This window comes from Tamandua tetradactyla, chromosome 15 (genome assembly GCF_023851605.1).
Source record: "Tamandua tetradactyla isolate mTamTet1 chromosome 15, mTamTet1.pri, whole genome shotgun sequence".
Taxonomy (NCBI): domain Eukaryota; kingdom Metazoa; phylum Chordata; class Mammalia; order Pilosa; family Myrmecophagidae; genus Tamandua; species Tamandua tetradactyla.
In genome coordinates this window covers 88,921,526-88,941,387 of record NC_135341.1, presented here as the reverse complement: position 1 = coordinate 88,941,387, position 19,862 = coordinate 88,921,526, and positions in this window count along the sequence as shown.

Sequence of the window (19,862 nt, the reverse complement as noted above, 5' to 3'; positions counted from 1 at the left end):
GTCACACCTGGAAGACAATTATTCCCAGAACCGTTGGCATATTCATTTTGATGGTTGTTGAGCTTGAAAGTTACCTAATAATCAACAAAAAAAATCACACTTAATTAAAATTTATAGATGAATAGCATTCATATTTTGACAAGGAGCATTAGTGCCAATAACTCTTCTACCCAGACAGTTTTATATGTCTTCTCTTCACTCGTTATCATTTTGGAAGGCTTTCAAGTGATATCTCTTAGGACAGTAGAAGGGTCTTGTGATACAGTTCAAATATATATATATATATCCATATTTTAAAATAAGCTTTAACATTGCCAAGCCAAAGTTATCAAAGTTAAGTGCATAAATTAATAGATATTCAGTTGAATAATTTGACTTTACTGAAATATACCTGCAGTCTAGGACCTCACCACCTATGGAAATAATCTATTTTCCATAAAATATGATACCAAACATCATATAGATGAGCATTCATTTTTATCTTGAAGACATTTCAATTTTTTATATTCAGATTTAGTAATCTCTCAATGAGCGCCTGATATTTATAATAATACAAGAACTCCTTATCTGTGTGAAAAGAAATTCAGGCATAAAGAAAAGATTAAAAGTGGTTGAAAGAAAGGATTTGTTTCGTTTTTGGCTACTGAAATACGTACCATCCATGGATTGGCTTAATCAGTGGGAATCCATTGGCTCATGGCGACGAGGCTAGGAAAGTCCGAAACGGAGGCCTCACAAAGTGGTGCCTTCCCCCAAAGACGGTGGCACTTCAGGGATGGCTGTGGGCCATCCTGGGCCCTTAGCTTTTTCTGTGTCTTAGCCTTTCTTTTCCTGGCTCCACTGACTTCCAGCTTCTTGCTTCCTCTCTGAGTCCACTTTCCTTTTGCTTGTAAGGGCTTTAGCCATGTTGGAATAAGGCCCACCTTCATTCATTCAGAGCTCGCTGTAACTAATAACTCCTTCATTCATTCAGAGCTCACTGTAACTAATAACACCTTCATTCATTCAGAGCTTGCTGTAACTAATAACTCCTTCATTCATTCAGAGCTCGCTGTAACTAATAACTCCTTCATTCATTCAGAGCTCGCTGTAACTAATAACACCTTCATTCATTCTGAGCACGCTGTAACTAATAACTCCTTCATTCATTCAGAGCTCGCTGTAACTAATAACACCTTCATTCATTCAGAGCTCACTGTAACTAATAACTCCTTCATTCATTCAGAGCTCGCTGTAACAAATAACTCCTTCATTCATTCAGAGCTCGCTGTAACTAATAACTCCTTCATTCATTCAGAGCTCACTGTAACTAATAACACCTTCATTCATTCAGAGCTTGCTGTAACTAATAACTCCTTCATTCATTCAGAGCTCGCTGTAACTAATAACTCCTTCATTCATTCAGAGCTCGCTGTAACTAATAACACCTTCATTCATTCTGAGCACGCTGTAACTAATAACTCCTTCATTCATTCAGAGCTCGCTGTAACTAATAACACCTTCATTCATTCAGAGTTCACTGTAACTAATAACTCCTTCATTCATTCAGAGCTCGCTGTAACAAATAACTCCTTCATTCATTCAGAGCTCGCTGTAACTAATAACACCTTCGTTCATTCAGAGCTCACTGCAACTAATAACTCCTTCATTCATTCAGAGCTCACTGTAACTAATAACACCTTCATTCATTCAGAGCTTGCTGTAACTAATAACTCCTTCATTCATTCAGAGCTCGCTGTAACTAATAACTCCTTCATTCATTCAGAGCTCGCTGTAACTAATAACACCTTCATTCATTCTGAGCACGCTGTAACTAATAACTCCTTCATTCATTCAGAGCTCACTGTAACTAATAACACCTTCATTCATTCAGAGCTCACTGTAACTAATAACTCCTTCATTCATTCAGAGCTCGCTGTAACAAATAACTCCTTCATTCATTCAGAGCTCGCTGTAACTAATAACACCTTCGTTCATTCAGAGCTCGCTGCAACTAATAACTCCTTCATTCATTCTGAGCACGCTGTAACTAATAACTCCTTCATTCATTCAGAGCTCGCTGTAACTAATAACTCCTTCATTCATTCTGAGCACGCTGTAACTAATAACTCCTTCGTTCATTCTGAGCTCGCTGTAACTAATAACACCTTCGTTCATTCAGAGCTCGCTGTAACTAATAACACCTTCGTTCATTCAGAGCTCGCTGTAACTAATAACTCCTTCATTCATTCAGAGCTCGCTGTAACTAATAACTCCTTCATTCATTCTGAGCACGCTGTAACTAATAACTCCTTCATTCATTCTGAGCTCGCTGTAACTAATAACACCTTCATTCATTCAGAGCTCGCTGTAACTAATAACTCCTTCATTCATTCTGAGCTCGCTGTAACTAATAACACCTTCATTCATTCAGAGCTCGCTGTAACTAATAACTCCTTCATTCATTCAGAGCTCGCTGTAACTAATAACACCTTCATTCATTCTGAGCTCACTGTAACTAATAACTCCTTCATTCATTCTGAGCTCGCTGTAACTAATAACACCTTCATTCATTCAGAGCTCGCTGTAACTAATAACTCCTTCATTCATTCAGAGCTCACTGTAACTAATAACTCCTTCATTCATTCTGAGCATGCTGTAACTAATAACTCCTTCATTCATTCTGAGCTCGCTGTAACTAATAACACCTTCATTCATTCAGAGCTCGCTGTAACTAATAACACCTTCATTCATTCAGAGCTCACTGTAACTAATAACTCCTTCATTCATTCAGAGCTCATTGTACCTAATAACTCCTTCATTCATTCAGAGCTCGCTGTAACTAGTAACTCCTTCGTTCATTCTGAGCTCGCTGTAACTAATAACACCTTCATTCATTCAGAGCTCGCTGTAACTAATAATGCCTTCGTTCATTCAGAGCTGGCTGTAACTAATAACATCCTCAGAGTCCCGCATTACTATTGAGGGCACAACATTGTGGCAGCCTAGATTGGGATCTGAATATGCATTTTGTGGGAGACATGACTCAATCCCCATCAGGTTTAATCAGTGTAAGAAAAAGATTAAAAGGTTTGAAGGAAAGGTTTAATCAGTCATCTTTTGTTTAAGTCTTTGGGAAGCAAAACACTTTCAAGCTATGAATAAGGTTAATGCTTAATTTTGCTGAAAATTTAACAAGACATGGTTTCTTTGCCTTTCCAAAGCATTTATTTCCCCTTTTCTTACCTCTTAAATATTATGTGTATCTTACTCTGAAACATGTTTTCCACCTCAGAGATACATCAAGTAAATTTAATATTAAGTAATCAGATTTTAGCTTATCTCCATCTTTTAGTTGACTATTGCATCATTCTACATCAAGAAATTTCTAGATAAATCTCACTTTTAATGGTCCATTTGAAAGTTTTCTGATGCCTGAGGCTCTATTGAAGCACATTATATAGTCTAACCATTTATCATCTAATTTTTAATAAGATACAGACATCTTTGTCAGCTGTATTGAATTCAGCCACTGAGATACCACTTAATGACATATCATAAAATACTTTATGGTTTAATAGGACCATTTCTTGTTTTTATTTTAACATCAGGATATATCATAACAATTATGCTAGATTGAGCTTCTCCTATCATTTTTAAAGCTGCCTTTTCTTTATTCATCCTGTTCCCAGTAACTGAAACACATGAGCTGTTTTGGGGAAGATGGCCCTGCCAGCACTGTCTACCTGACAAGGCATTCAGGCTGACCCACAGCCCGCTGCACTCAGGAAGCCTCTCAGTTGACTGGAAGCACTTCTTTGGCTTTTGTATGTGAGAACTTGTGATTAGTTTTAGCACTGATTTTTTTTTTTTATTATTTTCGGTTTTACGTAATTTTCCTATTTTTACTCAGGATACTATCTTCCCCACTCTTGAAGTTTCTGTTCATTTTTGCCTGCTTGTCCATCCTGGGGGTTACAGTGTGATTTTCTTTTTCTTATTGAAAAATCAACCAATTAGCTGGCCTTCTCAGCTCAGATCTGTTCTCTCTGTCTCCTAGGAGTTAGCAGAGTTCAGGAAGGAGGCCTTACCTCAATACTTCCCTGAAAGCATCCTTTGCCCCCTCCTCTTGTTATATGGGAGGTGAGGCAGTGTCTGCCTGTGTTGGAAAGACACCTTAATTCTGTGTTCACTTAGTAGACCTGTTTTGCTTCACACCCAGCTATGAGCTCCATTTTATTTTTTCTTTTTCACTAATAAATATTATCCTTGGTTTTCACTGCCACTCCCTTGTCTTCTATCTCAGTTTGTTTAGCATATGGGTTTGGAAGTAAGGTTCTTTATGGAAAGTCACTTAAGCTATTCCATAGCTATCTCAATTTCTTTTCCTTTGAGACTTCTTTTTCCCTTGCCTTGCTTTCCTCAGACTTTCCCTTCTGTGCTTGGCACTATTCAGTCTGTAACCCTCTAGAGCAAAAGACCTTCCCTGATCTTTCCTATGGAATTATCAACTCTAAAGTAACTCAAATATTGAGGTATTATTATATATTATTAACTGTACCTAAAAAGTGCATTATCTAAAACCGTTTGATCTGTGTTTTCCATTGCTACTTAATATGTAAACTTAACAATAGCCAAAATATATGAACACTCATGATAGGCCAAGATTATCACGTAAAAGTCAGAATAACCCAGCAGGTTGGTGAGATAATCATCTTCATTTTATAGATTAGTGAAAATGAGCCGCAGAATAGTTAAGTGATCTGACCAAATTAAAATGACCAGAGAAGCCCAGCAGTGTGCACCAAGCAGTGTGAGGCCAGTGGGCTTTTCAACTCCTCCCGTTGTGACTGTCTGTGAATACGGAAGCAGAAGCAAACGAGACTCGGGTTGCCTGTGATTCTGGACTTCAACACTTATTAACTACATGACCCTTAAAATCAAATAACATTTTTTTAGCCTCAAATTTCTAAGTTTACTGTGGAAATTTTACTATATCCTTGCCGTGCAATCTTAACAGGGTTACAGTGAATGTAAAATGAGATGGTCTAATTTATTTAATTTGTTATTTTGCACCCTGTTCCAGGAAGGATTTAATGCAGTGAGAATAGGCATGTGGAAGCTCTTCGCAGCTGTTGCATGTTAAACAACTAAATGAGGTCATGTTCTTTGTAAATGCTGATCCTTGCAGAACTGACATAAGCCTTTCCCAGAAGACACTTTTGCTTTGACGCAGCCAGTTTTTCACGTGTTGTACAGGAGTATTTTATGGAAACACACCCACCATGGTTGTGAGCGTAAGAAGGAGTTTCTAATGCATTAATTGTCACCATGCCTGCTGGGATAGCTGAGGCCCAGAAGATGCGTCCGAGAACATTTAATCATGAGAATTCATAATATTGATGGACAGAACCTGCAAACCCTGTGGATACAGCAGGAGCACGTGACGGGCGGACAGAGTAGAATACGCAGGATTTGCACAGCAGAGGTAAGATAGGAAATGTTGATGGAATGTTTCTACTTTTTTTTAAATTTAAATTTGCATTTAAAAGCTAAATAGTTTCCTGGACATTTCTTCCAAACTGCTGTGTTTTCTTTCATGGGTAATTTGCAGGAATGCTTAGAGTTCAACAGCACATGTAGAAAATTATTCTCAGGGAATAAATGACCCATTTGTATTCAAACCAATGATGTTAGCAGTGTGTGGAAACTAATTTAGCCACAAGTGTCCTGATATAGGGACTAGGTACTAGTTTTAAAAGCACAAGAAATAATATGATTCTGAGAAATAATATTTCATTGTTTTATACAGGGATACCTTATCGGAATACAAAATTGAATGAAATCAAAAGACACTTCCATATATTTCCAGAATATGTACAAAATTCAATTATACACATAATTGTGCATTTTTAATGAAATACTTTTCAAATTAGATTCCACTTTCTTTATTTATATAGCATTAAAATCCTAAAATAAAAGTACAAGGCTAATAAATTGAAAATTTCATCTTTTGTTCTTAGCGTGAGAACATTGGTTGTTAAAAACACAGGCTTCTGAGTCAACAGACGAGGGTTTAAACCCATGATTTGCCTCTTTCTGGTGATAACTTCATTTTTCAGTTTCCCCCATCTATAAGATACATTAATGAATATCACAGACCTGTAAGACTTAATGAGATGTTGTATGAGGTCTCGCTCATCAGGAAACCCAGACGACCGTGTGTATGCTTTCAGGACAGTTATTTTGGGTGTTATTGGTTCTGTTTTGAGATTTCTCTGTACGACTGTTAATCGGTCAGAGTGTAGTTTTGGCAGCGTGAGGGAAGGGCACGGCTTGTTAAAAAGAAGCAAACAAACACAAATGGAAAACAATGTAATAAGTCTTTTAAGAAAGGGAATCTGCATAGGCTCGTTCTCCAGACTGCGTGGGAAATGGCTCCTTCACATCTTAATGAGATTCTTTATTTTAAGAAAATGGAAGATAACCGGCATTTTTCCAGCACCTGATGAATCAGGGACTCTATGTCGTTTGCCATAATACCCTGAGATGGGCTTTATCACCCCATTTTACAGGCAGAAATTACAGACATGATGGTAAAGGAATTTATTCACAGTCTTCATGGGGAGAGGAAACCAACAGTGGCTGAGGGTGTGAGCTCTGGAGGCAGACCCTGCGCTGCCTGGAGGGAAACCCCTGCGCTGCCTGGAGGGAAACCCCTGCGCTGTCTGGAGGGAAAACACTTGCGCTACCTGGAGGGAAACCCCCTGCACTACCTGGAGGGAAACCCCCTGTGCTGATGGAGGGAAACTACTTGTGCTATGTGGAGGGAAACCACCTGCGCTACTGGGAAGGAAACCACCTGTGCTACCTGGAGGGAATCCACCTGGGCTACCTGAAGGGAAACCACCTGCACTAATCTGAAGGGAAACCACCTGCACTAATCTGGAGGGAACCCACCTGCGCTAACCTGAAGGGAAACCACCTGCACTAACCTGGAGGGAAACAACCTGCACTAACCTGAAGGCAGACCACCTGTGCTCACGTGAACTGGTCGCTTACCAGTTCCATAACCCTGTGCATGTCACTGAAATTCTTCTCAGTGTTCTCATCTGGAAAACAGGAATTTTATGGCACTTCTATTGCAGGACCAGTGTGAGAATTAAATGTGACAATATGCAGAGTTCCTGAGACGTAGTGAGCCTCAGCACACACTCATTAGTACCATCGCTGTGCTAGCCATCCTCGTGAGCGTTGTTGGTGTAAGGAGACTCGAACCCGCAGCCTTCAGGGAAGCAGCATTCACACAGCTGCTGTGGGCAGCACTGTCCGGCAGGCAGGGGACCCCAGCCTTGGGGGTGCTGTGCCCACCACGTGCAGGTGGGCGCTGCACGTCAGGGTTCTCCCAGGCACTGGACATTGAGCAGCAGCATCAGCCCTGACGCAGCCTTGAGCAATGATGGGGGGGCGGGGGGGGCTGGTGTCCACTTTGAGCTCTGCCCTTCCCTCACGCTGCCAGGCAGCCTCTAGTAATAGGAAAGGGAAGTTCACACACACACCATGTGTGTAAGCATGAAGGTATAAAATTAGAACATGCCTGGCAAAAACTGACTATTTAAAAAACAGTTTTTAAGAATAAACAAAATAAAGATAAATTAAAGCCATGCTGTGAATTACATTAACACACCACGCAAAGGTACAGGGGTGATCTCTCCTTTTCTCTGGTTGCCATCAAAGTTAAAGCTGCTAGTCTCAGGTTAAAGAGTCTAGTTTCATTGATCTGAGAGTCAAAGAAAGGAAAACACACAGACAACAAACAAATAAAATCAATTCCCTCTTAGGCAAAGCCTTAGTTGAGTAACTCAGCTTACAAACGCGTGCTACTGCTGCAGACTCACTTCTGTGAAGTTGTGATGCCAACAGGAAGCTTTCCCTTGTAAATGCAGGGCCTGCTAGGGCCCCGCGCCTTCCGACATGGGCTGAAGTGTGACTGTGGAGCGAGAGAGGAATTCTCACTTAATTGAGTAAAGAAGCCTAATGGCAAAAATTCAACCAAATGAAGCTAATATGTGCTGTTTAATTTTACAACCATCCTTAATTTGAAAAAAAGCCTCCAAATGCTTGCTAAACAAGTGCATTTAAAAGGATGTGTTTAATAATGATTTCCAATTATTTGACCCCCTTGTTCCAGGATAGACACATAGGGGTGTAGAAAATGTTCAATTTCCTGGTTATTTTAGCCATATTTCTTAGTACTATTTTCTTATTTCAAGAAATTTCGTAATAAATTTGTAAGTTGTTAAAACAACTCTATATTCATACTCTTCAAAAACAAGATGGAGAGCGGACTCCCAGTATTCCAGTTTTATATATACACATGTGTGCACGAGTGTGTGCGTATACATAGATACACATGTGCACACTAGGGAACATGCACATCCGAGAAGTCACATCAATCCTGCTCAAACACTTTCAAAACCTCTCAGAGGAGGGAGCCCTCGCTAGCTCATCTGCTGAGGCAACGTCGCCCTCATGCCAAGGCCAGATAAGGACACCACAAAAAAGGAAAACTACAGACCAACATCTCCTGTGAACTTAGATGCAAAAATACTCAGCAAAATCCTGGTAAACTGGATCCAAAGGCACATTACTGGCATAACCAACATGATCAAGAGGTTGACTCAATGTAAGAAAATAATTATAGTGTATCACATTAACAGAACAAGGGGGGTGATATATGATCATCTCAATTGGTGCATTTGACAAAATTCAGCACATTTCCTGATAAAAACACGTCTAAAACTAGGAATAGAAGGGCACTTCCTCAACATGACACAGGGCATCTGGGAAGAACCTACAGCTAACATCATCCTCAATGGGGGAAAGATTCAAAGCTTTCCCTCTAACATCAGGAACAAGACAAGGATGCCCACTGTCAGCACTGTTTTCCAACATTGCAATGGAGGTCCTAGCCAGAGCAGTTAGGCAAGGAAAGGAAATATAAGACATCAGAATTGGAAAGGAAGAAGTAAAATTCTCCCTATTCACAGATGACATGATCCTATAGAGAGAAAATTTTTAAAAATCCGTAAGAACATTAATAGAACTAATGAATGAATTCAGCAATGTGGCAAGGTACAAGATCAACAAGCAAAAATCAGTAGTGTTTCCATACACAAGCAATAAACAATTAGAAGAAGAAATCTGTTTTCAAGAATAACTAAATGAATTGAATATCTAGGAAAAACTTTTAACTGAAGATTTAAGAACTTATATATGGAAAACTGCAAAATGTTGCAAAAGAAATCAAAGAAGATGTAAATAAATAGAAGCACATTACATGCTCATGGATTTCAAGACTAAATATTGTTAACATGGCAATTTACAGATTCAGTGTAATCCCAATAAAAATTCCATCTCCTTCTTTACAGAAATGGAAAAGCCTATCATCAAATGTATATGGAAAGATAGGGGTTCCTCAACAGCCAAAACCATTTTGAAAGAGAATGAATTTGGAGCACTTGTACTTCTCAATGTTAACACTTATTAAAAATCGACAGTAACCAAAACAGCACGACACTGCCACAGGACAGACATATAGACCAAAGAAATCAAATTGAGAGTTCAGAAACAGACTCTCCTATCTGCAGCCAGCTGATTTTTGACAAGGGCTCCATGTTCACTCATTGTGGAAAGGACAGTGTCTTCAACAAACGGTGCTGGGAACACTGGATGTGCAAGTGCAAAAGATGGAGGGGACATTTTCTTCACACCACTTACAAGGATTAACTCAAAATTGACCAAAGAAATAAATATAAGAACTAGGACTATACAACTCCTAGAAGAAAACACAGGGAAGCATCTTCAGAACCTTGTGTAAGTAATGGTTTCTTAGACTTTACACCAAAAAGGATAAGCAACCAAAAAATAAATAAATAAATCAGACTTTATTGTTTGTCTTTAAATTGTACATCAAAGACTTCTAAGCACATACCCCAAAAAACTGAAAGCAGGGACTCGAGAAGATATTTGTACACTATTGTCAAAAGGTGGGAGCAACCCAAGTGTCGGTCAACGGATGAACGCATAAACAAATACGGTGCACGCAAAAATGAGTACCATGCAGCCAGGAAAGGAATGCATTTCTGACTAATGCAACAATGTGGGCAAACCTTGAAAACATCATATTGAGTCAACTGAGCCAGACTCACAGGGACAGATGTTGTGTGGTCTCACTGGCATGACATCATTAGATTAGCAACAAATTCATAGGGTCGGAAACTAGAGTATAGATGGCCAGGGGCCATGCTGGGGTAGAAAGCAAGGTCAGTTCTCACTGGTGGCACAACTTCTGTGTGGGGCGATGGAAGGTTTCTGTCTGTGGATCATGTGGATCAGCGTTGCGAGTGTGACTGACAACTCTCAATTGTGCATTTCTGCGTGATTAAAAGGGAAACTTTAGTTTGAATAGATGTTTCTAGAATAAAAATTTAAAAACAGAAATACAACAGTGAATCCTTACATAGCTATGGACTCTTGTTAATAATACAAGTATAATAATATCCTTTTATCAGTTGTAGCAAAGGTACCACAGTAAGGAACAGTGTTAATAATAGGGAAAACTGCATATGTAGGGGTTATATGGGAACTTGGTATTTTCTGCATCACTTTTCTGTAAACCTGCAACTTCTTTAAATTAAAAAAAAGACAGCTTTGAAAACTATTGCTCTCTTATTTCTTTGCTTTGTATATATGTTATACTACACAATAAAAAAGTTTAAAAAAAGACAAAGGCAAACATTAACTTCCAGGCAAACAGAACCGTTAGAATGTGTTGCATTCCTCCTTTGTTCAGGCAGCATGTTGAACATTCTAAATGAAACAACCCACTTAAATTCTAAAGGTATCACTGGGCAGTAGGTCTTATTTTCTTCATCTTGCATATAAAATGTGGAATAAGAGAAATTTATGTATTGTTGGTGCCACACAGCTGATGCATGGAAGAATGAGGTCACAGTCACATGACTCCAATTTCTAGGCAGAAATAATTACATTGCAGGTCACAATAGTCTCACTAATTAAGAATAAAATAACTGTCAACATTTTGTTAGAAAAGCAGAAAATAAAATGAAGAGGCATCTGACAACCCTAATGACAAACAAAAATAACCTAATTTTTTGTCCTTTACAAGAATACATTAAAGTATAGCTTTAAAAAAAAGGTAAAACCAAGGCACTCATTAAATTGTAAAATGAAGCTATGTCAAAGGTTTTATTCTACTTATTAATTAATTAAACCAGGAGTAAGAGGTCAAAAATGGTTCAATTAGAAAAATTAAGATAATTGTACTAGGTTAGATATTTTTAGGTGTGGCCAATGTGTCCCCAGGCCTAAACCATATTGTCTCGTGTTTCATCAGTTACACTGCACAGAAGTTATTTGCACCCATGTTGGACAGAGATCCACAGATTGACCTCTGCTCTTCACAGATCTGTAAGCCACCCACCCAGTGAATGAAGCGAGCTCGGCACCGCGTCATCCACTGGGTGGGCTACTACAGATCTATGAAGAGCACGGCCCCTGCCTGCTCTGGCCTCAGACTGCCAGCCCCGGGCTGTGCGGGTCACTGACCACCTGGCGCTGACACCTCACGCGCAGCGTGCAGACAGCTCACCACCACTGTCCAGTCGGGCTGTGGATCCCTTCGTCATCTTGGTCACATTTCCTCCACTGGACACAAAATGTGGAATGATGCAAATGAAAAATACAACAGAAACAGACTGCACAGGAATCCCTTCACAGGCCTTGTGAGCCCCACAACACAGGCCACAGGCCGCAGTGACCATTGTGGGACAGCAGAGTCTCGGGAGGCCCCGGCCTGCACAGGATAGCCGTCACCACTCAGGACAGGACAGTGTCACCACTCGGGACAGTGTCACCACTCGGGACAGTGACACCACTCGGGACAGTGTCACCACTCGGGACAGGGCAGTGTCACCACTCGGGACAGTGATACCACTCGGAACAGTGTCACCACTCGGGACAGGGCAGTGTCACCACTCGGGACAGTGTCACCACTCAGGACAGGACAGTGTCACCACTCGGGACAGGGCAGTGTCACCACTTGGGACAGGACAGTGGTCACCATGGCCCCGGGCAGCACGCAGGACTGGCGGGAGACTTTTCACGGGGGGTGGTCCAGTGTCACGGCCGGCGTCCTTCCTGCCTTCCTCAGGGACTGTTCTCTCTTCATCCCTCTTACATTCCCACAAATACGTGCCTTTCTGAAAGCCGTGCTCCTGCTGTCCGGCACCTGGGGTCTTCTCTGCCCTCTCCTCTCCGCACCCCAGGCCTCACCCCCGTCACCCGCTCTGGGGATGTTTCCCAGCTTCCCTCGTCAGCCTGTCCCTGAAATACCCATGGCCTTTAATGCATGTCTGCGAGAAGCAGAATTTATTCTTCCTTCCCACTGATCATTAGTCTTAGCTCTCAGTTGCTTCACGTCTGTCTCCCAAGCCCTTTGAACGAAAATGACGACTTCATGTCATGTGAACAAGTGAATGAATCAGCGGTGATCCCGGCACTACAGAGCAGATGGCGTATTTCATGGGAAAGACAAATCTGCAAATAATCATAAGTGCACCAACTCCTCATGGCCGCCCAAAGTCCCTGTGAGATGCCCCCAGTGGCCCCAGGCAGAGACTGTGTCCCTGTGCAGACCAGGCCGCAGTGGACAGGTTGCAGGTTGGTGGAGGGAGTGCAGATGTGAGGCTCGTGATGAGAACAAGGGAAGCTGGGACACAGCATGCGGGTTTTATTGAGTGGAAGTACCAAAAAATAGTCAGAATTTGCCAAGGGTCAAGCAGTCGTACAGCGGCATCCAGAATAGCCTTCGTGCATCCCAAAACGTCCTTCCCTGAATGCTCGTGCTCCCGCGGTGGGGCCGTCCTGGACGCTGCCTCAGTCCTGTGCTGCGCCGTCCTTCTGGCTTGGTGCATTGCCATGAACGAAGCAGCAGCTCCTCGTAGAGTCTGCTTCCCTCCAGGGGAAAAGCTACTCTGCTGACCTCATACTTGCAAACATTGAATGCTCACCTGACCCATAAACTATTGCCATCATCAGGGAACTTTCTGCAGACCAGAAGCCTATGGGTGTCCAAAACAGTGTGTCTCCACTAAATGTACAAATTATAATGAAACATCATAATTTCAAATGCAGACTTTCTGCTGAAAGAAAATTTCATTTGAACATACGCTTTTTCCATGTCATTGGAATTACAAGTTATAAACATGTTTAGTAAGTTATTAAGAACCTTTAATTCAGGATGGAGTGTTTGCACATCAGCTGGTTGTCAGAAAAACTCATCAAATGATCTCTTTGGATACACTGTAAAATCTGAGGGCTGCTTTTAATATATATAAGTACTTATTATTATCTGAGTAAGCAAACCTCCTTCACTCTGAAATCAGAGCAGAACGAGACCAAAAGTCTGTAATTAAAATGTGGTAAATAAAATATTGTGTCCTTAATGGATTCATAGAACACATTTGATTCCTCGATGGCTGGAGATACAACCTCGGGTGAGACGAAGTCTGTTAATGGCTCTCCCAGAAAAATGCCAGGTTCTTTCCAGACTCAGATACACAGCAGCCGCATTTCCCCCTCATTTGCTTGGGGCGACATCTTAGCAAGGCTTTTGCTTAAATAACAGATCTTGCTGCATTTGTTTAGACTGTCACCATGTACCTTTAATTAAATACACAATCTTAAAGGTCATACTTGGCAGAAATTTGTAAAGATTTATGGTGGAAGCCAAAGACACAGACTCAACCAAAGGGACCAAAGCCGAGGAGTTTAAGCAATGGAAATGGGTTTCAGCATTTCTGTCTCACTCCACACAGTTCGTTTTACTCCAATTTCCCAGAAAACAAAGACCTTAAGAAAGTTTTCACATGGAAAAGGAGTATATTACTCACATTTTCTAGTTTACTCCTTGATCTTATTAATGTATAACTCTGAGGCATATTTATTAAGTTCGATATTTGAAGACACAGATATAACTTTCTTCAGATCATTAATATAAAACCAACAAATGTTAATTCACTCTGGCTTCAATTTTTTATATTTAAAAAATGACAAAATAATAAAAATGCAGTAACCATTGCATCATCAAAATCTGCATGTAATTAGAACTTTGGTAGGAGCTTATTTATTTATTATTTATTCACGCCAAAGATTTACTAAAGAAAGATTTAAAAAACGATTTAATTGGAGAAAATGGATAAGAATAACATAAAAATACTATTACTTAATGTAAATGTAACATTTTGGCTCTATAAATTTGTCTGAAACAAAGCAGTAACAATAGAACAGAAAAGAAACCAAAATGATTTCCAACTGCCAAATAACATTTGCACAAAAGTTAAGAGGATAAGATTTCAAAATAATTACCTAAAATCTGAGTTTTTCCTTTACACCTAAGTACAGTTTTCAATAATCCATGAAAAAAGTGTTTTAGATACATTTTAAAGCTTACATATCTAGTATACCTGCAGTGTTTCTGAGCTGGTGTTCGTAAAGCAATGTTCAGTGACTGTGTGAGTGTGAAACCCTTCTGACTGGCACCCCTTTATCCAGTGTACAGGTAGACGAGTCATAAAATAAAGAAATGCATGAAAAAATAATAATAGACTGGGAATATGGGGAAATTACTCCTATGCAGACTGTGAACAGTACTCAATAGTGCTAGTTTAATAATCTTTCATCAATTATAACAAATGTAATTGCTATTAAAAATAGAATTTCAAAAAAACAGTGCTATCGTCAGTTGTAACAGTGGAGGGAAGGCTGTGGGAATCCTGTACTTTATGTATGAGTGCTCTGAAAACCCACAATGACTCTAATAAAGATTTTTAAAAAAATAAAAAAATCAGTTATCACAGAGCCCCTCAAAAGATATAATAATAATAATAGCAGTGATAATAATGAAAATATCATGAAATATGGTGAGAATTACAAAAATGTGACACAGAAGCATGAAGTGAGCACATGCCTTATGGAAAACGACGGCGATAGTTTTGCTGGCCCAATGTGGTACACACCTTCCATTTGTAAAATAAAATGCAATGTCTGTGATGTGCAATAAAGTTAAATACATTAAAAAAAGAAAAACAACTTCAGCGAATGTCAGTCGGCACCTCTGAGCTATGAAAATGAGGGAACAGTGAACTTAGAGTCTAGTAGCGTAGGAGTGATAAATGCACCAAAGTAATAACCCGAGTCAAAGAATGAAAACTGCACTAACGGAGCCCAGAACAGAACCCTTCATGGAACAGGAAGGAGGAGTGGGTGACACCCCACCCGAGGTGCCTGGAAAGTCTGCCCAGAGATGACGCTACGGCTGAGCGGTTTTCGCCAACGCTGTTGGGAGCACAGGGGTGGTGAACAGAGAAACAGGCACCGCCAGCCGGAGCAGATGGTGCAGGGACGCTTCCTGCACCAGGCTGAGGGTGGAGAGACTGAGGCAGGATGCCTGAGCCCCGCCCTGGACATGCTGGCCCCATGCTGAGACATTTGCGTTTCATTCAGCAGCTGTGGAAATCTTTGCGAGGAGAATTAGCCTGTTCCAGACTCAGAAAGACCACGGAGCCCAGTTATTCTTTATCCTGATGCACCTCTGCTCCTTCAAATCTTCAAGTGAAAATTAGGGTTATCCGAGCAGTGCATGAAAAGCAGCATATTAATGTGTCACCAATGTATCACTTAAAATGATTGTTATTTGGGCAGTACAATGGTGACTCAGTGGCAGAATTCTCACCTGCCAAGCCAGAGACGAGGGTTTGATTCCCGGAGCCTGTGCATGCAAACAGAACGATTTTTATTTGAAACGCACTTTCAATTCACTTACCTGGGCATTCTACTCAGGGAGAAGAAGGTATTTTTGAAGTACATGGCAATATTTGTTCAAGTTTCTGAATATGGGCAATTTCTGAATTGGAGCTATTTCTTTGGGAGATGCTCTTTCAGGAGGAAAAAAATGGGCTGCAAACTTCAAATCACTGAACATTCCATGGCAAATGTTATAAACTACAAAATCTGTGTCTATTATTATCAAGCTCTCAATTTTTGATATGTAAGATTCAAAGAATAATTTCATTAATTGTTTCCTCAATCCTATTAAACTTTGAGTTAGAATACAGAGAACTGAGGAAGGAATAAAAGCAGAAAACTGACATTGGTTTTTGTCTCAAAATTTAAATTACTCAAGTCAAATAATCAATGTAAGTTGATTAAAGTGCACTTATAATTGTGTTGGTAAGTAAAAAGGAAAAATCAGGTATTATGTATATGTACATGTATTTGTGTGTATACAGAGAGAGAGATTGAGAATAGTTTGAAGTTCGAGTAACAATTTCAAATGTATAAATTTGTATGCTTATAATAATGTAATAGTCATTAAATGTTTACATATATATATATCATTGAAGAATATGAGAAGTACTAGTGAATAATTAACTTATTTATGCCAAGAAAAAAATTACGTTATTTTACTGTATTGCCTTTGCTAATTGTGTATCCAGGTTCTGAACTAAGAAATCACAGTTATTAAGTTCTAAAGTTTTATTGTTTTCTCCCTCCATGTGGACTTTGTTGGCTGCCCTCTTTCGTATGTCCTCTCAGTAAGGTTGACACGGACTCCTTCCAGATGGTGACTGTGTGACCCTTCCATCACTGCTGGCTCCCCTTCCCACCAGCCAGGCCATGCCAGGGTAAACCCTCAGCCATTCTGTCCTTCTCCCTGCTGGCTCACCTTGCTACCAGCCCGGGCCACCCCAGGGCAAGGGCCTGGCTATCTAGTCCATCTCTCTGCTATCTCTCCTGCTCACCAGCCTGGGCCACCCCAGGGAAAGGTGCCTGCCATCCTGTCCTTCTCCCTGCTGGCTCTCCTTCCCACTGGCCCAGGCTGCCCCAGGGCAAGGCCACGGCCATCCTGTCCATCTCCCTGCTAGCTCTCCTTCTCATTGGCCTAGGCCACCCCAGGACAAGGTCCCAGCCATCTTGTCTGTCCCTACTGGCTCTTCTTTCCACCACCCAGGCCACCCCAGGAAAAGGTCCTGGCCATCCTGGCCATCTCCCTGCTGGCTCTCCTTCCCACTGGCCCAGGCTGTCCCAGGCTGCCCCAGGGCAAGGCCACAGCCTTCCCCACATTTGAGGGGCTCTGGTTTTGTAAACTGTCTCAAGTCTGGGAACTGATTAAGGGATCATGATTCCCTGATTCTGTAATTCATGCCAGATTTCTGTTTCCTTGAGTAAGAATTCTGCTTTTGCAGCTCAAACAAGAATTTAGTAAACTGCCATCTATTTCACTTCTGGGTACCCCGTGGTCTACTAGCCAGTGCCATAGTTCCCTGTGAGTCATTCTGTTCTGACTGCTGCTTCGAGTCTGCTGTCCATTATGGTGGCCACGCCCACCTTGTCCATGGTGATTGACTGCTGCCACCTGGCTTCTGCCAACTCGGGATCTGGTCATCCCCACTGTGTTTAAGGATTCCAGCTCAGTGACAGCAGTTTCCGCAGTAATATCTGACCTACAAAGAACGGCGACTACAGAGCTCTTTAGGGATGATGGAGTTAGTGTCACAAATTTATTCCTCACAGCCCTGGTGAAAGGTGTGTCCTCTGGGCATTCCTGGGGTGTGCGAGCAGTCCTTCCATGATGAATCCACTTTCCCATCTCTCTATGCCTCTGGATGCCTCATCTGTATTATACCAGGACAGCTCTGGCATTTGAGGTCAGGAACTTGTCTTCACATGGCAGGCTGGAGATGAGGTAGCCATCTCCACAGGGCAGGCTGGAGATAGGGCAGCTGTTTCCTCAGGACAGACCATTACAGGTTGATCTATCAAAAGCTCAACAGAATCCAGGGTTTCCATGTCCCACTGTCATCATTATCAGTCCATGTGTCCCCATCCTAATTTTCAGGATCCCATTATTTTCCAATCAATGCCCTCCTTTTAACCTCACACCCTGAAAGTTTGAGAATTTAGTTTATGTTGTAAATCTGCTACTTGCACAATGAGACTCTGGGTCTGGTTTTCAGAGATCTCATGTTTGGGACCACAGGAAATAAGATTTTCTTTCAGGGCACACATAGAAACATTTACATCTTTCATACAGAACTCAAATTTGAAGTCTTCAGCTCACCCCTTCCTTTTATAACTGCATCCAGTGTATGTAGAAACAACCAGCCAACATCATTCTACCTTTTAACTCCACAAAACTCTATTAATGTGTCAAAACACCGTTACCCAGAGCTTTGCCTTTATAAGTGTATGATTACTAGGATCAAACAGTGATACTTTGTGTATTCTATTGCAAACTCATGCCATGGACTGTCAGTGCCATCTTGATAATTGGAAATAGAATCAGTAGTGCCTTTGAGTTTAATCAGAGTAGAAAACCAATAGTAAAAACACATTTATAAGATTCAGTTTCTCAAGAACCACTCCCTGTACCAAAGCAACATGTCAGGGTTGTCTAGAGAAACAGAATCAATGAGCGATATCTGCAAATATGAGATTTTATAGAAGTTTCTCTTACAACTGTGGGGATACACAAGTCCAAATTCTTTAGGACAGGCCACAAGGCTGGCAGCTCCAAAGAAGGTCTTAGATGAATTCCCCAGGAGCGTGGGCTGGCTGAAGTGGAGAGGGACATTCTCTCTTCAGACTCCCCTTTTAAAGCCTTCAGCTAATTGGATTAAATGCCTGTCATTGCTGAAGACACTCTCCTTATTAGATGTTAGATGTAATCAGTCAGAGATGCAATCAACTTACTGATGATTTAAATCCAGGAAATGCCCTTGCAGTAATGGTCAGGACAGTACTTGCTTGACCAGACAACTGGGCACCATCACCTGGCCAAGCTGACACAGGCACATAACCATCACAAGGACACATGCTTTTGTTCACTAATATTGTACTTCTTTTCCTGACCTAACAGCATGGCATTGATGACTCATATTCATAACATTAAAGATTGGTACATTCACTCAGTTTCTGAAATCCAGCTTATTACTGAATTAGACACTGTCAGATACAGAAGCCCTCAACCTTGGGTCAGCCAGACAGGGACTGGACTGGTCAGCGAAGCCACCTCCAACCAGGAGAAGTCAGGTCGATTTATACCCAAGTGTCATATCCATATTTTCATGTCTTCGTATCCTATGATGTGAAATGCTTCAGAGGCCTACCTCAGGAATGGTTTTGCCTTTAGAAATACCAGGGCAGGTGACCTTCAGAGCTGTCACTGAGGCAGCGCATGCACCAACTATGAGACTACGTTTGACCGTGTGCACAGAGCCAAGAGTTTTCCTAAAATGTATAGACAACAGTTTTTACGAGAGCAAATGCCTCCCAGGGTATATTGGTATTTTGCATGGCATTCTTTTTAGATTTTCAGACTTGTTGATGATGGTCCCTACTAGTATATAAATTTGACTAATTTAAAATAGAAAACTCCTCTAAGCAGGGCAAAAAGGCTTGCCTATGTCTTTAATCCACTGCATAAAATGTTTTAAAACCATTGTGAAATGCACAGATTTGGTCAAAGTGCAATCAAATTATGTCCTTCACAAGCACAGTAAACTCCATTATAGCATTAGTTACAATGCAAATACCTTCATTCTCCTGCAAACACCCACCCAGCTGTATTAGTCAGGGTTGTCCAGAGAAATAGAACCCATAGGAGAGATCTGTAGATATGAGATTACAAAGGTGTCTAATGCAACTGTGGGAATTAAAGAGTCCGAAATCGGCAGGGCAGGCTGTGAAACTGGCAGCCAGTGCTCCTTGACCAGACAGCTGGGCACTGCCACTTGGCC